The sequence below is a fragment of the Diceros bicornis genome, chromosome 29 (assembly GCF_020826845.1).
Source record: "Diceros bicornis minor isolate mBicDic1 chromosome 29, mDicBic1.mat.cur, whole genome shotgun sequence".
Classification (NCBI taxonomy): Eukaryota; Metazoa; Chordata; class Mammalia; order Perissodactyla; family Rhinocerotidae; genus Diceros; species Diceros bicornis.
Window position 1 is genome coordinate 32,690,578 of NC_080768.1, and position 19,828 is coordinate 32,710,405.

The 19,828-nt window shown below is 38.4% G+C and overlaps 1 protein-coding gene across 6 annotated transcripts in view; it reads left to right on the forward strand.

The window, feature by feature from the left end:
- Positions 1 to 19,828, forward strand: part of UNC5D (unc-5 netrin receptor D) — a 520,162-nt gene that overhangs the window by 372,803 nt on the left and 127,531 nt on the right. The window lies entirely within an intron of this gene.

Genomic DNA, 19,828 nt, shown 5'->3' on the forward strand with positions numbered 1-19,828 from the left:
TGTGCAACTATGACATACAACTGTCTACTGGGGTTTGGGGGAGAAAAAGGAGGAAGACTGGCAATAGATGTTAGCTCAGGGCCAGTCTTCCTCAGCAAAAAAAGAGGAGGATTGGCATGGATGTTAGCTCAGGGCTGATCTTCCTCACAAAAAAAAAAAAAGTATGCGGGAGGATATGCGTAGGTTATATGCAGATACTACACCATTTTGTATAAGGGACTTGAGCATCCTGCGTGGGCTGGGGGGCGGAGGAAGGCCCTGGAACCAATCTCCTACAGATACCGAGGAATGACTATGTTGTATATTATATTCTTGAGTTTTTACAGGTCTCTTATCACAAAAGCAATAGAAACAACATGAGACAATATATTTTTAGGGATTTTTCTGTCTCCTCTGTTACCCCAAGTTTTTCTCTGGGCAAACTGTAGTTGTCATCTAGGTTTACACTCAGGCTTTAACCAGTGGGTTTATATTTTCCCTGGTAAACCAAGTGGCACTGGCTAAGGGTGCTCTTCTGAACCCTACTAAGCCCAAGTCAGTTCCATCTACTTGTCCAATCAATCGAGAGAGGAGGAGTATCAATAGATTGCTTTCCTAGCTGGGTTCTTGGCTAATCTCAGAGCATTTTCTAAATTTAATTAGTACATACTCCAAAGATTACTGGAAAGTACTGTTTTTTGGCGGGTACAGATTTAATTTTAATGAGGCATTAAGCACCTATAAGACATTTTAATGATGCACTAAGCTCACAGAAGATACATTTTTGCATAATTACAAATTACTTTTCTTCCTATCTTTAGTTACAAGGAATTGTTTTCCTCTTCTCCCTGTCCCACTCCAAATCTGGTAAAATATGTGTCCTTTGTTGAAGAGTTCACAGCCATTGAGTGGTTAAATTTCTCAGGCTTAGAAAGATGTGAGGAAGGCATCTTTATCAAAAGGGACACATAGCTTCTGGTCATCGTGGTAGTTCTTGTCTATAGGAAAGTGAGAGTTAGTCTCCCTAATTCAGAGTTTCTCAATTTCAGCACTGTTGATATTTTGGACCAGATAAGTTTTTGTGGTGGGGGGCTTCCCTGTTTAGGGGATGTTTAATAACATCCCTATTTCTATCCACTAGAAGTCACTAGTACCTCCCTGCAATTGTGACAACTAAAAATGTCTCCCGCCATTCCCAAATATCCCTCAGCAGGGCAAAATCACCCATCAGTTGAGAACCTAATTCTGCCCTACTTCTGTCCCCATCTCCTGCCTCTCCTTCTTCATGCAGCTCATCTCTGTCTTAAAAACTCTACAATTGAGATTTATGAAGTAGGTCTGTCCTTACGTGACTTTAGAATCATTTAGTGGCTGCTAAATGTCTCAAAATGTTTTAGAATTCTAACGGGGCAGGAAGAATGGAGAAGAGATCTGGAGGTTGTTTTACCATTTTAATTAAACTGAATCAGCAAAATTGAAATATAATAAAGAACAAACCCTTGGTCTTTATCAGGCTAACAGCCTGAGACCTGCATCATTCCTCAACCACAAATGCAGCCCATCATTTCCCTCATAACACCTACAAGAAACCAGGGTAGAACCATAAAGCTGTTCGAGGTCTTGGGCCATCAGCTATGTTGTTCACCAGTTTAAGGAGTCATTCCTGCCCACAGTTTCACTATGCATGCTTCAAATTTGTCCTGCCACAAAATTAGAAATTGTAGTATATCATGGACATTTGTAATTGCGAAACAAATAGTCAAAAATCCAGGCTCTGCTGGGTTGAAACTGAAATTTGAATAGAGTCAGTGTTTTTGATCTCCTGATCCTTTTTAGTAAGAATAGGAAGAAAGGATTGAGATGCCAGTTGTTAACAGAGAAAGGGGGAATGTATTTCTTTGGGGCCTATTGCAAACATGTCCATGGCCATGCTTTGAGCGTTTAAAGAAAACCCTTATTTCTCATTAACACCATGTCAGTAATCTATTGACAGAGGACTGAGAAGTTTCTTTGCTCTGGCTGTGGTGATTTATGCTGATTCTGTTACCACCCAACGTGGGGCCTTCTGTTCGCCCGCCACAAGACATGCCAATAGTCAAGAGGCAAGGTGGTAGGAGAAAAAGGACTTTTTTATTGCAGCTTTCTAGCAAGAGGGAAGATGGCATACTCGTGTCCAAAAGAACCATCTTAAGGGGGCACAAAATCTTACAGCAGTTATATAGGCCATTGGGTTATTGGGGAGGGGGTTAGGAATGTTGACCTTCTGGTGTTACAGACTGGGAGTGCCCCACCAGATCTTTCAGTCTTCCTTGATGATGGCTATCAGCATAGATTCTCTGTTCTGGAGTCATCACATTCCTAAGAAACTCAAAAAAACAAAGTTATCATCTTATCGCAGCTGGGAGGTACATGCACAAGCAGGAGTCATAAACTCTACAGAGCACTTAGATCTCCTGGAGGGTGCATATCCAGCTGGGTTAGTTTGTCAGAGGTCATTCAAAGTTACAATAGAGTTTTTCTTTTCTACAATATGGCTTCCCTTATGTCAACCTTGTCTTGAGCCAGTATCAATTCAACATCTTCCCTCTCCTGCCATCCCCCCAGATATTTATAAGACTGAGAATTAAATGTGATTGTAGACCTCAGAATGGAAAGTTTCTCATCACACTCAGTTCCTGGGTCCACAACCTAGCAACAATTTTGAGCATTTTTAAAGGTCTCTGGGTTAATTACATCAGACTGAAAATAACTAAGTGAGCGCTAAGAGTGCTCATGCTGTATCCTTCACTCAGGTTGTGTGCCTGTTTCAAGCCTATTTCTACCCTCATTGATAAAGAACGTCTAAGATTCTATTTCAAGAATGCATAGCATTTTCTCCCTTCATGTGAAAGTTCTTCCCTGATCATCTTGAAGGGTTATGGTTAATCACATTTTTGCCCAGCTAGTAGAAACACATGCAAACCATAAGATTCCTTGAACCCACTTGCAGTGTATTTCCATCAAAAAATATATTTAAATGAATTCTCACTTGTTTCCAGTACTTCTGCTCTTCTTTTCAGCATATGTAATCTAAGGAAGGTGAAACCACTAAGTCAGATGTTTTATGCCTGGAATTTCCATTGACGTAGACACATATCAAACAGTGGGACTTGAGTGGTAACAAGTAGAATTCTGGGATTGATGCTTTTCAAAATAGCTGATATATATGATAATATCTAGGGACTCTAAATAAAGGTCTTTTTCTCTCCATTCCACACATCTATTTTGAGCAATCTAAGAATCTGAGCAATCAGAGGGTGACTTTTGGACAGGGTGGTTGCGATATCCTCTAGCTGTGCTTAATGCCTCCCACTTCTGGCATTTTGAGAGTTCACACACACACATCGCAACCTGCCCACCTCCCCACCTCTTCTTTCTGCACCAATCTGATTTTGCTGTCTTCCTTGAGGTAGTTACAAGCTTCCTTGAGGTAGTTACATAGGGGAATTTCCTGTGGATGGGTGACAGAGCACTTATTTGGGCTTAATTTACTGTTTTGGAGGAAGCTGACACAGCAGCCTGGTCTCTCTAATTAATAAATTATTGAATCCTTTGGGCATGCATTGTGTTCTGTTGGGAAGATGCGTACATGCTGCCTGGTTTGCCGTTTTAGCCTCCAGGTGACCCTTTAACAAAATAATGAAAGAAACTGGAGAGAAAGAAATGCATGTAAACCATAAGATTCCTTGAACCCCATTGTAACATTTCTCCATAGAAAAAAATATATTTTTAAGTGAATTCTCACTTGTTTCTAGTACTTCTGCTCTTCTTTTCAGCATATGTAAACTAAATGAGGTGTTTTTCCTGGGCAGAAAACCTGGAGTCTCACTTCCATGCAGCAGCACTGTGTGAGAGTCTTTGAACTAGGACACTTTGAAGTAGATATGGGTGTTCTCCAAAAATCCAAAATGACAAGGCAACAGAGATTGCCTTATTATGGTGAGATTATCATTGCCTTATTATGCTGAGATTTTTGTTTTCCTTTCTGCCTTCCTTGACTTTTGCTGGTCAAAATCAAAATAGATGAGACATTTAAGTCAAAGAATGATAAGACTTAGACCCAACTCCCTTTTGTTTTCAGCCCACTGGTCCTTGATAAGAGTGAAGTCTGTGTTCTTTTAGGGCTTTAATTGCCTAAATGCATTTTACTTTTTAGGATTTTGTTTTTAGGAGATATACTATCTTTTACCCAAGAGATTGTGCTAAGGATTCCCAAAATCAACCAATGGTATCTTCTGTCTGTTGAGTTCAACGGAGTATTGACGCATGGAGTAATGTAAATGACACGAAAACATGTAAAAAAAAGAAGACTAGAGTCATATTAATTAAGTACAGTTTTTATTTGATGGAGAGCATTGGCATACAATTTAGCAAATTTAACACTTTGTGAGCACTTCCTATGTGGCAGATATTATGCTGGGTTGGAGAAGGCAGATAAAACAATCTATGCTTCAAACTCTCAGATAATTAGAGGATAAGTGAAATTGAGAAATAAGAGTTACCTACTTAGACGTGGAAAAAACAAAGAGAAACACTCTATAATTTTTTCTACAGGGTTAAAATATTCTTTACAAAAGTAGTAAGGTAGCAGAAGCAGTTTGAATCAGGAAAGATTGTGGAATGAAGCACAAAGAGAATATTGGAAGAACACTGAAAGGTGGTCATGAGACAATTAAAATCAGCTCACCCGTTCTCTCTCTCTGTTTTTTCCTGGTGTTGTCATTACTTTGGACGTTATCACCACTACACTGCTTCAACAAAGTCATTGAAATAAATGCTCAAGATGGTAAAACCGTGGACCCCTGTGTCATGATTGATATTTGTTGGTAATACTCGAGGGTGAAAATTAAAGACAGTATTGTAGAACTTAAAGACTAATACTTCTATATGCACATACCCCTCTCCCTGTGCTCCAGATATGGGTCCATGTGTACGTATTCATGAGTTTGAGTATCTGTAATAAAAGATAGATAGCATAGACACCTAAGTTATAACAGTGGTTATCGCTGAATGATGGGACCATTGATGATTATTATTTGTTCTTTATTTTCTACATTTTTTACAACAAATGTGTTATCAGTGAAAAACAGCAACATTAATTTTAAAGCAATAACTCTGACTTGATAAATATATTTAACATACAATATAAATGTGTATTTGCTTAGGTGAAAATGGAATGTTGCTGCTGATGTACTGTATTTTTCTTGCATAACAGATCCAGTGCTTGCTTCTAGTTAGTATTCATCCAGCCACACCACCTAAATGTAACACATTTGTTAACCTATAATTGTATTTCTTCAAACATAGATACAACATTGTGTTCAAACACTTATTCCCAGTGCAAATAGGAGGATGATTCATTAGCAGATCTTAATGATGTTTCTATCTGTCTGACTTCACCTGCATCTTATAAACAAACAAAAAATGTATTCATTGAAAGTAACTGTTTATCAAGAGAAAATGTCTTATATCTGTACCTTCCTGGTTAGCTATAACTCTAAATGTAATCACATGTAGACTCTATTGCTTTTATACACAGTACAGACACATTCACGTTCCTGCTGTAATCAAAAATAAGGACCACACAAACCAGCAGTGGAAAATAATGTTTTTTAGACCATGATACATTTATCAAGATGCTTCATTATCATTAAAATCCTGATTTTCAGCTCCTGTGTGCTTTGTGTGTGTGTGTGTGAGAGAGAGAGAGAGAGTGTACCTGTAGGTTTGTGTACATCAGTTACGTGTCTTTAGGAACCTCCAACATTATATGAGTAGTACATTCTTTTTCTAAATTTTATTCATTCTTTTTAAACGCTTAATCTTCATGCAAGGAGAAGTTTACTGGTTTATAACATTAGTTTTCCATGATTATTGTCCAGATCCTAATCTTTGAAGTGAGTGCTGTATAGACAAATGTCCTCTTAGTACATTATACAAAAATACAATCACCACATTTTTATCTACAGTCGTCCTCTTGCACGGTTTATCTATTGGCAATGTGCAAGTACTTCCTGGTTAATTATAAACGAAGAAAAACTAGAAGTAAGTATGGACAATGGTTTTGGACTTCTTTTATCTTTTGATCTAGATTCAAGAAATCTGCTTGCATAAGCATTGTAGAAAGCAAGGCTTTATGTTTCTCTACAGCTTTTCTTCCCAAGTTAGCAAAATAAAGTAATATTCCAAAGACAACTCAGATAATTTGCTTTTCTCATTCCCATAAACTATAGTCAAGGGGTCCAGTTTCAGAAATGTTCTGGTCATTTATTTCTTACTAAAAAATAATTGAAGTCAACTGATCCCTATGTTGTACATCACTTGAAAGCATACCACATACACCCACTGAACTTTCTGGAGTCCATTCTGCCAACAGTGAATCACAGTACAGCATCTACAGAAAGGAAGGAATGAGTGGGCGTTCTAGTTAAAAAAGGAAAAAAAGCCAAATAGCTCTTCATAGAATGTGGCAAATGCTTCCATGAGGCATTTGATCTCATCCTTAAAGTACAAAATTATTATGTAATTATGTGGCCCAGATCTAGAACCTGAACCCTATACCCTGCAATAACATTCATCTTATGATTGTTAACATCATTAACAAATGGGACCCAGACATCTGCTCCCACAGTATCCTCACAGGCCTGAATCCTTAAAGAAATTAAAGATCTCCAGCTCGTTCTAAAGTCAATAGTGAGAGAAGTTGCAGAGAACAAAAGTTAAAGTGATAACTCTTGGCAATATTCAAGGCAGGATCTAATAATGTCAAGTTGTATCATTGACAGATGGAGTTCATTATACTTCGGCATGATGTTGTGCCAAGGAAGTCTATTGGACAAGGCAAATACTGCCTCTACAGCCAAGAGATTATAATCTAAAATACCTAACACTGATTTCAGCATCATAAAAGGTACAAGCAACTGTATAGGATCTAGTGCAGCCGTGCTATGTCAAGAACAAGAATTATCAGAAGGAGATGATATTGCATTTCTGTCACATACTACGATTTAGCTTGTCTTTGAGATTATGTTCTTAGAGAAAGAACAAAGGAATCTAATCACATTTCTATAATCACATTTATAAGTCAGATTTTTAGAATCATTGGATGAGAATATTTCTGGAATGTGGAAAATTTCTCTAAGTAATATAGAGGAACAGTTGTAGTGAAGAGGCAAGGGAAGTTGCAAGGCTTCAGCTGAGACCAGGAAGACTGAGATTAAGAAAAGCAACCACTCAACTCATATATAACAAATAACTGCATAGCACCAGGAATTTAGACTAGAGAGTGGTTGATGATGGAGGCTCTGGCTTCTGCTCTGTTACTGTCTTGGTGTGAGCCTTATGGTCACTTAGCCCCTCCTTATCGCTTCCTCTCTGAGGTACTATTAACTTACTGTGGGTGTCAGGAGCCTCCATGAGCCCTGATAAAGCAGTTTCTGATATGATAGATTCTTGAGAGGAGGAGTAATTTTGCTCTTCTATAATGATCACTGCTGTGGATTACAAAGTGGAGGCACTGTAGAAAAAGATTGCTATTTTTTGATGCAACTGGGCCAGCATTTGCAGTAAAGAAACCAGGGAGCTAGAATTGGCATTGCTAATACTCATGAGCATCTTTGCCAATCATGGTGATTTTTAGTGAGAATGAGATACTTTGTCAAAGAATAGCCTTTTTTTTTTTTTTTAATATGTCCCTTTAAATCCCTTCGATGTCTTGTATTCTCAGTAGCCTGACAGGTGTTTGGCTCTGTGCTCATACGACAGGCTCTGCTCATAGAACTTTCCTTATGTATCAGGGATAGTGGATGTTCATGTGGTCTGGCCCCTGTTGTATTTCTTGACACAACAGAGTCAGTGTGGTTTAAAAGCATAGCCCTGGGTGGAGAGTAAAGGCACACAACCTGTAATTTTTTGGTATCTCTATATAAACTGGGTCAATCCATGTGGGATTTTCCTTGGAAATAGTATATGTGAATAGGAGTTCCCAGGGGCCAGGCCAGAACAGGAAGGTTGTGTGTAAATATTGCAAGCTAAAGAAGAAGAAAAGCATAGCTGGAGGGACCCAAGGTTAGAAGCTAAGAGTCATCATAAAAGGTGCACCAATGATGGGAATGATGGAAGCAGGACATGGAGAGAAAGTGAAGTGAACACGGCTGAGAGCAGAGCTAGGAGCTAGGTTTAGAGAGGCTGAGGTCAGACACTTTGAGAAATCAAATTCTGGATATGTGGCATGAATCAGCTTATGCTTTACTTTTTTTTAAATGCGAGATATAAAAGAGTATATATAACTTATAGTTTCAGCTTAAATAAGAATAAGGTAGTACACCAAAACAGTTTGAGAAATAAAACACTGCTGGGGGACCTCTTCTGCTTCCCCTCTTGCAGTCTCTTTTTCTCCCCAATAAAGATCACTTCTATTTTGAAATTTGGGCTAATCATTCCTTTACGTTAGTATAGTTTTTTGTTTTACATATAGGCTACATCCCTAAACAATATGTTATTTAGTTTTGTCTGGTTTTGAATTTCATAAAGGTGAAATTGTACTCTTCTGTGTCTTATTTCATGCAATTTTATGATTGAGATTTGTCCAAGGTGATGTGTATAATTCTAGTTCATTCATGCTCACTGCCGTGTACTGTTTTCCTATATGAATATGTCACAGTTTATATAGTCGTTCTCCTACTTAAGAACCTTTGGACTCTACCCAGGTTTTAGATACATGCAGACAATGCTGTTATTTCCACTCGACATATTTCCTCTTCTGAAGTGCAGGAGTTTCTCTAGGGTGCATACGTCAGAGTAAGCTGGATAACAGAGTTTGTGCATATCCAATTTTGCCATGCAATGCCAAATTATTTTTAAAAGTGGTATATAAAAATAAACTCTCACCAGCGCTAACTGATCCTGTGGCCCCACATACTTAGCAAAACTTTGTATTTTCATACTTCCACTTTGTGCCAGTGAGCAGGGAGGTAACATGGCACTTTATGAAAGTTAAACATGCTTGTATTTAAAGAGTCAACTAGTTTAAGAAAGCTTGCAAAAAAGTAAAACATATTCTTGGCTCCTCAGAATCTACTGCTTACAATCATTTTAGCTTTTTTTTTTTTGATATTTCCATCCATGCTTCAATTGCTATGGCTTGATTTCTCAGATTGAGACACTGCTTTCTATATTACTCATAGGAAATGAGGATTTGCCTTTCTCTTCCCTCTTGACCACTCAGTACATACATGCATACCTTCCAGCGCCCATCTTCCCAATGCAGTTACACTACACTTTTTGTTAGATCCTTATATGGTAATTTATATTAGTTGGAGTATATAAAAGGTATTCACAGATGAGCAAAGTATAGCATGATTACTTTTATTACACAATTTTTTTCCCCTGGAGAATAATTATTAGATTTTTTTTCATTTTCTTAGTTTTGTATGTGGTTATCAGTCATTCAACTCCTAAAAATTTTTGCTGAGTATGAAAATCTTTTCTGTATACATTCCAACATTTTAGATATTGCGTGTTTAGTGGATGTTATCATCTTGAAGAAATCTTTCCTCTAGCCTTCTAATCTGCTTTTTTATCTGAACTGATCTCTCTCTAGGCTAGACTATGTTCTTGATATCTCCTATGACTCTACATTGAATTTCTTTACTGACTATTTGTAATATCTTCTTTTTGTCTTTGGTGTTCTTCATTTTCACTATAAGTCAGGATTTCTTTTTATTTATCCTGTTTGGGATCCATTGAAATTCTTGGGTCTGAGGATTGGTATGACTCATAAATTTTAGTAAATTTTCAACTGTTAGTTTTTCAATGTTGCCACTCCAATATTTTATATATTCTCTGCTAGAACTCAGATTAGAGATATACTAAACCAATGCTTCTCAAATTAAGTCTACAAAAAACATCATCTGGAAGGCTTGTTATAGCACAAATTCCTACCATGTGGCAGGTCTATGTTGTGTCTCGAGAATTTGCTGATGCCAATGCTGTTAGTCTGTGGACCACACTCGGACCAAATGGTTAGACCTTCTCACTCTGTTCTCCCAAGCTTATTAATCTCTTAATCATATATGGCATTTTTTTCCTCTCTCTCTCAGTGCTACTTTTGCATGTAATTTCTTGATATGTCTATGTCAGTTTACAAAGTTTCTCAACTATGTCAAATTTTATATTTTGTTTTATTCATTTGAGTTTTAAATTTAAATACTTTTTTCATTTCTATAAGTTTTGTTTCAATTTCAGTATTTCCTGATCAATTTTAAGACTCATTTTTATGTATTAGACTTTCATATTTTTTTATTCAAATATATTGAGACTATTTTATGTTCTATACTTGGTAATTACATATCATCAGTCTTGCATATCTGACACTTTATTTTTTATTTCTGCAGATTCATTCATAGGACTTGTTTCCTCATATACTTAGAGATATGTTTTATGATGAGCTCATGTTTGTTGACATTCATCCACAGGGATTCTTTGAGGCCTATGCTTAGAATGTGTTTCTCTAGAGGCTATTTGTAAATTGTTTCTGCTAAGTACTTAGTTAGGGATACTACTAATTCATTACTTAAATTTTTTCCTGAGGTTTTTCTTATCATATGAATCTTGGCTTCACCCTTTGGAAAATGGATTTGGGGTAAGTAACTCTCAAGAGAGATTTTTTTTATTTTCCCTGTTCAACTTAATGTCAACTCCAAGAAAAGTCAAGTTTTCTATGGACTGTGTTCTTTTCTGGTGTATCTTTTCTGAGTTGTTGTCTTCTGTTGGTACCTGCTTTGTGCAGGGGTCTCTGATGACCTCCTGCTCTACTTGGATGTCACGCTTTGTCCCTGTCCTGTGTGCATGACTCACTACCCCAGGGATTGGAAGGTATACCAATGGAAACTGCCTACTCCTAGGATCACTTACCCAGAAAACTCCTTAAGATGTCTGGCCTCTAATTTTTTATCTTCTTTTGTCACCACCCTAACCATTCTTTTAAAGATTTTTTTAATGCTATCTAGCATTTTTAGTTATTCTGTACTAGTAAGGTTTGTCTGCACATCTGCTCTGTCATACATATTTATAGAATCAGCATTTCTGGCTTTTTTTTTTTTGGTGGAGCTTTCCATAGTGTGAGTGGCTACCTTCGGTTAATATACTAGGTCAAAAATTACAGATTAGTGGTGTGATTTCAAGTAACTTGCATCACTCCTCACTCCTTTACACCCAGTTTTCTCAGATCAAAAGCAAGAGAATTGAGCTAGATAGACTCTTATGTCTCTTTCATCTCTGAAATCCTATGACTTGAAGGTGGTGAAAATTATGCACAAGATCCACTTACTAAGGTGGAAGATACATTAAACTATTGAATGCACTAGGACATTCAACAGAAATAAGTGGCCATGTATAATATGCTTGCTCATGAAATTCAACTACTCTTCAGTTTTTCTTTATCTTAAAAAGAAAAATAGTAATAATATTACAAAAGTTTCTTCCAGCCTGTTTCATAATAATTTTTTTAGAGTTCGCTGGCTTATCAGCTGTTTCATAGAGATCCTAAAAATGTTCAAGCTATCATTCTTTCCATAATTAACTTTTTCATATTCATCTGGTTTTAGTCAGTTATCACATGGATATCAGCCAAAAATATTGTCATCTCTTATTGAGATGAAAGTCTCCTTGTTTTGTAAGTATAAGTATTCATACACATTGTTTTCTCAGTTGGTGGTATTGGGTGAATGCCCATTTGTTTAGGGTATTTAATTGGTATATAAGGAGTCATGCACAGAAATAATGGACTTTATAATTATTTCTCAAACTCCTTTCTTATTTCAACTGCTCTATTATAATAACATTGATCATTTCTGCATTTATTCATAAAAAGAAGCAATAGGATCATTATTTTAATAATTATTTTATAATAAACATATTTAGATATCAGAGATCCCCAGAGATACATTGAATTCTTTTAAGGAGTTTCTAATTTAGTTGAGAAGACAAAATTTGTGAAAAAGTAGTTAATAATATAGGATAGAAGATGCTAAGTCCCAGTTTGGGGTATAGACTCTAGAAATTTTGAAGAAAAAGTTAAAATAGTCTGATAGAGACAAATAAGTCATTATGAGGAGAACAGTCCATCCAGATATCATGGTATAAACAAGAGAAGAAAAGATGCCAACAGCCAAATTATAAGAAACAGCTACAATGTGTAGGCTTTGTGTAAAATTCACCAATTTTGCTAGATATAACCTTTTTTTTTTAATTTTTTGTTTATTGCAGTAACATTGGTTTATAACATTGTAAAAATTTCAGGTGTACATCATTGTACTTCTATTTCTGCATAGATTACATCATGTTCACCACCAAAATACTAATTACAACCCATCACCGCACACATGTACCAAATTATCCCTTTCACCCTCCTCCCTCCCCCCTTCCCCTCTGGTAACCACCAATCCAATCTCTGTCCCTATGTGTTTGTTTATTGTTGTTATTATCTACTACTTAATGAAGGAAATCATACGGTATTTGACCTTCTCCCTCTGACTTATTTCACTTTGCATTATGCCCTCAATGTCCATCCATGTTGTCACAAATGGCTAGATTTCATCCTTTCTTATGGCTGAGTAGTATTCCATTGTGTATATATACCACAGCTTCTTTATCCATTCGTCCCTTGATGGGCACTTAGGTTGCTTCCAAGTCTTGGCTATTGTGAACAACACTGCAATGAACACAGGGGTGCATGTACCTTTGCAAATTGGTGTTTTCAAGTTCTTTGGATAAATACCCAGCAGTGGAATAGCTGGATCATATGGTAGTTCTATCCTTGATTTTTTGAGGAATCTCCATACTGTTTTCCATAGAGGTTGGACCAGTTTGCACTCCCACCAGCAGTGTATGAGAGTTCCCTTCTCTCCACATCCTCTCCAACACATGTTGTTTCCTGTCTTGTTAATTGTAGCCATTCTGACGGGCGTGAGGTGATATCTCATTGTAGTTTTGATTTGCATTTCCCTGATAGTTAGTGATTTTGAACATCTTTTCATGTGTCTGTTGGCCATCTGTATATCTTCTTTGGAGAAATGTCTGTTCAGATCTTTTGCCCATTTTTTAATTGGGTTGTTAGTTTTCTTGTTGTTGAGATGCATGAGTTCTTTATATATTTTGGAGATTAAGCCCTTATCAGATGTATGGTTTGCAAATATCTTCTCCCAATTGTCAGGTTGTCTTTTCGTTTTGTTGATGGTTTCCTTTGCTGTGCAGAAGCTTTTTAGTTTGATGTAGTCCCATTTGTTTATTTTTTCTATTGTTTCTCTTGCCCGGTCAGACGTGGTGTTTGAAAAGATGTTGCTAAGACTGATGTCGAAGAGCGTACTGCCTATGTTTTCTTCTAGAAGTTTCATAGTTTCAGGTCTTACATTCAAGTCTCTAATCCATTTGGAGTTAATTTTTGTGTATGGTGTAAGGTAAGGGTCTACTTTCATTTTTTTGCATGTGGCTATCCAGTTTTCCCAACACCATTTGTTGAAGAGACTTTCTTTTCCCCATTGGATGTTCTTGGCTCTTTTGTCAAAGATTAGCTGTCCATAGATGTGTGGGTTTATTTCTGGGCTTTCGATTCTATTCCATTGATCTGTGTGTCTCTTTTTGTGCCAGTACCATGCTGTTTTGGTTACTATAGCTTTGTAGTATATTTTGAAATCAGGGAGTGTGATACCTCCAGCTTTGTTCTTTTTTCTCAGGATTCCTTTAGCTATTCGGGGTCTTTTGTTGTTCCATATAAATTTTAGGATTCTTTGTTCTATTTCTGTGAAAAATGTTGTTGGAACTTTGATAGGGATTGCATTGAATCTATAGATGGCTTTAGGAAGTATGGACATCTTAACTATGTTAATTCTTCCAATCCAAGAGCACGGAATATCTTTCCATTTTTTTGTGTCTTCTTCAATTTCTTTCAGAAATGTTTTATAGTTTTCGGTGTACAGATCTTTCACCTCTTTGGTTAAGTTTATTCCTAGGTATTTTATTCTTTTTGTTGCAATTGTAAATGGGATGGTATTCTTAATTTCTCTTTCTGCTACTTCGTTGTTAGTGTACAGAAATGCAACTGATTTTTGTATGTTGATTTTGTATCCTGCAACTTTACCATATTCATTTATTACTTCTAAAAGTTTTCTGGTGGATTCTTTAGGGTTTTCTATATATAAAATCATGTCATCTGCAAATAGTGACAGTTTCACTTCTTCCTTTCCAATTTGGATCCCTTTTATTTCTTTCTCTTGCCTGATTGCTCTGGCTAGGACTTCCAATACTATGTTAAACAGAAGTGGTGACAGTGGGCATCCTTGTCTGGTTCCTGTTCTTAGAGGGATAGCTTTCAGTTTTTCACCATTGAGGATGATATTAGCTGTGGGTTTCTCATATAAGGTCTTTATTATGTTGAGGTACTTTCCTTCTATCCCCATTTTATTCAGAGTTTTTATCATAAATGGATGCTGTATCTTGTCAAATGCTTTCTCTGCATCTATTGAGATGATCATGTGATTTTTGTTCTTCATTTTATTAATGTGGTGTATTACGTTGATTGATTTGCGAATGTTAAACCATCCCTGCATCCCTGGAATAAATCCCACTTGATCATGGTGTATAATCTTTTTAACGTATTGTTGTATGTGATTTGCTAGTATTTTGTTGAGGATTTTCGCATCGATGTTCATCAGTGATATCGGCCTGTAATTTTCTTTTTTTTGTGTGTTGTCCTTGTCTGGTTTTGGTATCAGGGTAATGTCAGCTTCGTAGAATGAGTTAGGGAGCTTCCCCTCCTCCTCAATTTGTTGGAAGAGTTTGAGAAGGATAGGTATTAAGTCTTCTTTGAATGTTTGGTAGAATTCACCAGGGATGCCGTCTGGTCCTGGACTTTTATTTTTGGGGAGGTTTTTGATTACTGTTTGGATGTCCTTACTGGTGCTTGGTCTATTCAAATTCTCTACTTCTTCTTGATCCAGTTTTGGAAGGTTGTATGATTCTAAGAATTTATCCATTTCTTCCAGATTGTCGAATTGGTTGGCATATAGCTTTTCATAGTATCCTCTTATAATCTTTTGTATTTCTGAGGTGTCTATTGTAACCTCTCCTCTTTCATTTCTGATTTTACTTATTTGTGCCTTCTCTCTTTTTTTCTTGGTGAGTCTAGCTAAAGGTTTGTCAATTTTGTTGATCTTTTCAAAGAACCAGCTCTTGGTTTTATTAATTTTTTCTATTGTTTTTTTGGTCTCTATTTCATTTATTTCTGTTCTGATTTTTATTATTTCCCTTCTTCTACTGATTTTGGGCTTGGTTTGTTCTTCTTTTTCCAATTCGTTTAGGTGCATTGTTAGATTGTTTATTTGAGATTTTTCTTGTTTGTTGAGATAGGCCTGTATCGCTATAAACTTCCCTCTTAGAACCGCTTTTGCTGTATCCCATAAATTCTGGCATGTCGTATTTTCATTTTCATTTGTCTCCAGGTATTTTTTGATTTCTTCTTTGATTTCTTCGTTAACCCAGTCGTTGTTCAGTAGCATTTTGTTTAATCTCCGTGTATTTGTGGCTTTTCTGATTTTCTTCCTATAGTTGATTTCTAGTTTCATACCGTTGTGGTCAGAAAAGATGCTTGGTATTATTTCAATGTTCTTAAATTTATGGAGACTTGTGTTGTGGCCTAATATGTGATCAGTCCTGGAGAATGTTCCATGTGCCTTTGAAAAGAACGTGTATTCTTCGGTTTTTGGATGGAATGTTCTGTATATATCTACTAGGTCCATCTGTTGTAGTGTGTCATTTAAGGCCAATGTTTCCTTATTGATCTTCTGTTTGGATGATCTATCCGTTGGTGTAAGTGGAGTGTTAAATTCCCCTACTATTATTGTGTTACTGTCTATTTCTGTTTTTATGTCTGTTAATAATTGCTTTATATCTTTAGGTGCACCTACATTGGGTGTGTAGATATTTACAAGTGTTATATCCTCTTGTTGGATTCTTCCCTTGATCATTATGTAATGCCCTTCTTTGTCTCTTTTTACAGTTTTTGTTTTAAAGTCTATTTTATCTGATATGAGTACTGCTACCCCAGCTTTCTTTTCATTGCCATTTGCGTGGAGTATCTTTTTCCATCCCTTCACTTTCAGTTTCTGAGTGTCTTTAGGTCTGAAGTGTGTCTCTTGTATGCAGCATATATATGGGTCTTGTTTTTTTATCCAGTCAGCCACCCTATGCCTTTTAATGGGAGCATTTAGTCCATTGACGTTTAAAGTAGCTATTGATAAGTATGTACTTACTGCCATTTTTTAACTTTTTTTTTTTTTTCCCTCAGTGTTTTGGTAGTCCTTCTCTGTTCCTTACTGCTTCTATACAGAATTGATGGTCACTTTAGTTTGACCTCTGTCTGAAAGCTGTACTCTTTAACTCCCCTCCTCCCTCCTTTTATGTTTTTAATATCATATCTAACATCTTTTTTGTGCATTTGTATCCATTACGTTCTAATCATGGAAATAGATAATTTTTCCTATTTGTGGTCTTCTCTTTTCCCCTTAAATCAGTCCCTTTAACATTTCTTGTAGCACTGGTTTCTTGGTGACAAACTCCTTTAATTTTTGCTTATCTGGGAAAATTTTGATCTCTCCTTCCATTTTGAATGATAACCTTGCTGGGTAGAGTATTCTTGGCTGTAAGTTTTTTCCTTTTAGCACTTTAAATATATCGTGCCATTCTCTTCTAGCCTGTAAGGTTTCTGCTGAGCAGTCAGCTGATAGCCTTATGGGGTTCCCTTTGTATGTAACTTGACATTCTCTTGCGGCTTTTAGGATTCTCTCTTTATCTTTAATTCTGGACATTTTGATTATGATGTGTCTTGGTGTGGGCCTCTTTGGGTTTATCTTGTTTGGGGCTCTCTGTGCTTCCTGTACCTGGATGTCTGTTTCCTTCCTTAGGTTAGGGAAGTTTTCATCTATTATTTCTTGAAATAGATTCTCTGCCCCCTTGTCTCGCTCTTCTCCTTCCGGGACACCTATAACACGGATGTTAGTGCGCTTGATGTTGTCCCAGAGGTCCCTTAGACTGTCCTCACTCTTTTTAATTCTTTTCTCTTTTACCTGTTCACCTTGGGTAATTTCTTCTAGTCTTTCTTCCAGCTCACAGATCTGTTCTTCTGTATCCTCTACTCTGCTTTTGAGTCCCTCTAATGAATTTTTCATTTCCAGTATTGTATTCTTCATTTCTGATTGGTTCTTTTTTATATCTTCCATTTCTTTGTTGACATTCTCACTGAGTTCATCTATTCTTCTCCCCAGATCAGTGAGCATCCTTAACACTCTTAGTTTGAACTCTCTGTCGGGTAGGTTGCTCATTTCTGTTTCACTTAGTTCCTTTTCTGGGGTTTTGTCCTGTTCCCTTACTTGGAATGTATTCTTTTGCCTCCTCATTTTGCCTCTTTCCCTGTGCTTGTGTCTACCTATTAGGTAGGTCAGCTACGTCTCCTGCTCTTGGATAGGTGACCTTATGTAAGTGATGCCTTAGGAGGCTTCCAGTGTGCTTCCCTCAGTTCTCAATGTTCCAGGGGTGGCCCCTATGTGGGCTACGTGTGTCCTTCTATTGTGGCCTGTTAGCTCTCCCTATAGGCGCCCAGGGAGGCTGAGTTATGCTCCTGGCCAGCTGTTGTAATGCTCAGCTGCTTGTAGTTGTTGTGGGCCCTTCAGTCTCTTTATCAGGTGTGGGGCACCCCAGCACAGTTGGCTGTAAGTTCTAATACCACATGTGTGTTGCAGTATTTCTTTTAAGGGAGTAGGCCCCCAGCGTGGCAGGTTGTTAGGCTCAGGGCCTTACAATTGCAGTAAGCCTCTAGCCTATTATGTCTCTTGTCAGCTCCCTGAGGATTGCAGCTGTATGGGGCTGGCCTCAGGCACAGGAGCACCCGATTGTTTCAGGCTTTGGAAGGTGGAGCAAACCTCCTATGTGGGTCTTTGAGAAGCACAAGTCTTCTGCAGCTGACAAGCCCTGCCGCCCACAGGTCCACACACACAGTCAACACAGTCTTGCCCCGTGTGAGCGCCCCAACTTCCCCAAGCGGACCCAGTCTCTCCACGGCGGGAGCCCCACACACTCTGCCACCGCCCCACACTCTCCACCCGCTCCTTGTGCACACCCTGCCCCGCTCAAGTCGGCTCAGTTGCCATGCTGCAGAGAATCCAGTCACCAATCTATGCAGGCCCACACGTTGCCTGAGGGCTTGTTGTTGGGTGGGGCCAGTCTCTAGGGTGGGCTGCCTGCCCTGGCTGAGCTGGATTAAATCGGTTCTCTAGCGGGTGGAGCAGACCCTGGGCTAGCAGGCCTCAGGGAGAACTCCAATGGCGTCTGTGTCAGCACGCCCACACCAGGCCACAACAATGGCCGCCAATGTCCCAGTCCCTGGAGAGGTCTCACCCCTCACCGAGATGCACTCAGGGCCTATTAGGTGAGTCTCTTGTCACCAAAGCACTGTGCACCTTTCTTTCTGGTGATTTTAGGATGCTTTCTGGAACGGGTGAGTTTGTGCGCGGGCCCTTTAAGAGCCAGTTTTAGTTTCTTTGTGAACCGGGTTTTCTGGGGGTGCTCCCCAATGCTTTAGTAGCAGGCACAGTCAGATATTATGCCGCTGGTCTCGATTGTGCTGGGTCCACAAAATGCCGACAGCGGGGGCGCTCCCCGGCTCAGGGCCCCGCTCCTCCAGGGAGGCTGCGTACCTGTGAGCTGCTCCCGGCGGCCGTGAAGCTGGCGGCTTGTGAAGGCGGCGTTTTTCCTCTCCGGAAGGGAGTCTCTGCCTCTTCTACCCCAGTTAGGATTGTCCGTTGTTGCAGGAGTTCCTCTCATCCAGTTTTCAGTTCTGTCTCAGGGGTAATTTTTCCACGAGTAGTTGTAAATTGGCTGTGTCCATGGGAGGAGGTGAGTTCAGAGTCTGCCTACGCCGCCATCTTGACTCCTAGATTCCCTAGATATAACTTTATATTCTAAATTTGAATAGTGTAAAACTGGTCCCAACTTTAGTCGTATATTTATATAAAATGCTATCAGCATGTGCATGGGAATAATATTCAATTGGGCATTATTGATGTTAACCCCTTCCATGTTCAGTAGAAAGAACATGTCACAGTTTTCAAATTATATTTGTGTGATCGAAGCATCAGCCTCCTCCCTCCAGTCACCTTCTTCTTCTTATTTGGGAGAGACAGAACCTGCCTCATGTCCACTCCTGAGCCATCTGCCTCTCAGCTGCTATGGAGTTGTCCTGAGCTCCTCCTCACCACTCCCTTCTCCAGCACAGACCACTGCTTGCTTTGCTCCTGGCCTCTTGTAACCGCTGCAGGGCCGTCGACTTCCGTGTAAGGGATGTGTTTAGCAAGACACACTTCATTTCATTCTCTCCAACCTTTATTCCTCCTACTGCGACCAGACAAAACTATAAAGTATATCAGGTTTTACTGAGAAGTTGAAGGTTAATGAAAAGGGAATTCTGGCCTAGAGAGCAAAAAATTGTATACTGTAGATTAAATATGATTTTCTTCATCATCCAAGGGAAAAGCATTAAGAGTTAAACACTTCTCAGGGTTTCCCCTGTCGAACATACCTCACTTCCTATCTTTCCTGTTCTTCTTCCTCCTCATCCTCAGGTCAGACCATAGAGAGGGTCACTTCCTTTGAACTTCCACAATGCAAACCTTAACCCTCTTTGGGGAGCTCCACCCCAAAGCTCCCCTGCTCTGGAGTTTGGTCTTAGTCCAGAATCTGTCTCCTTCTCCTTACATTTACA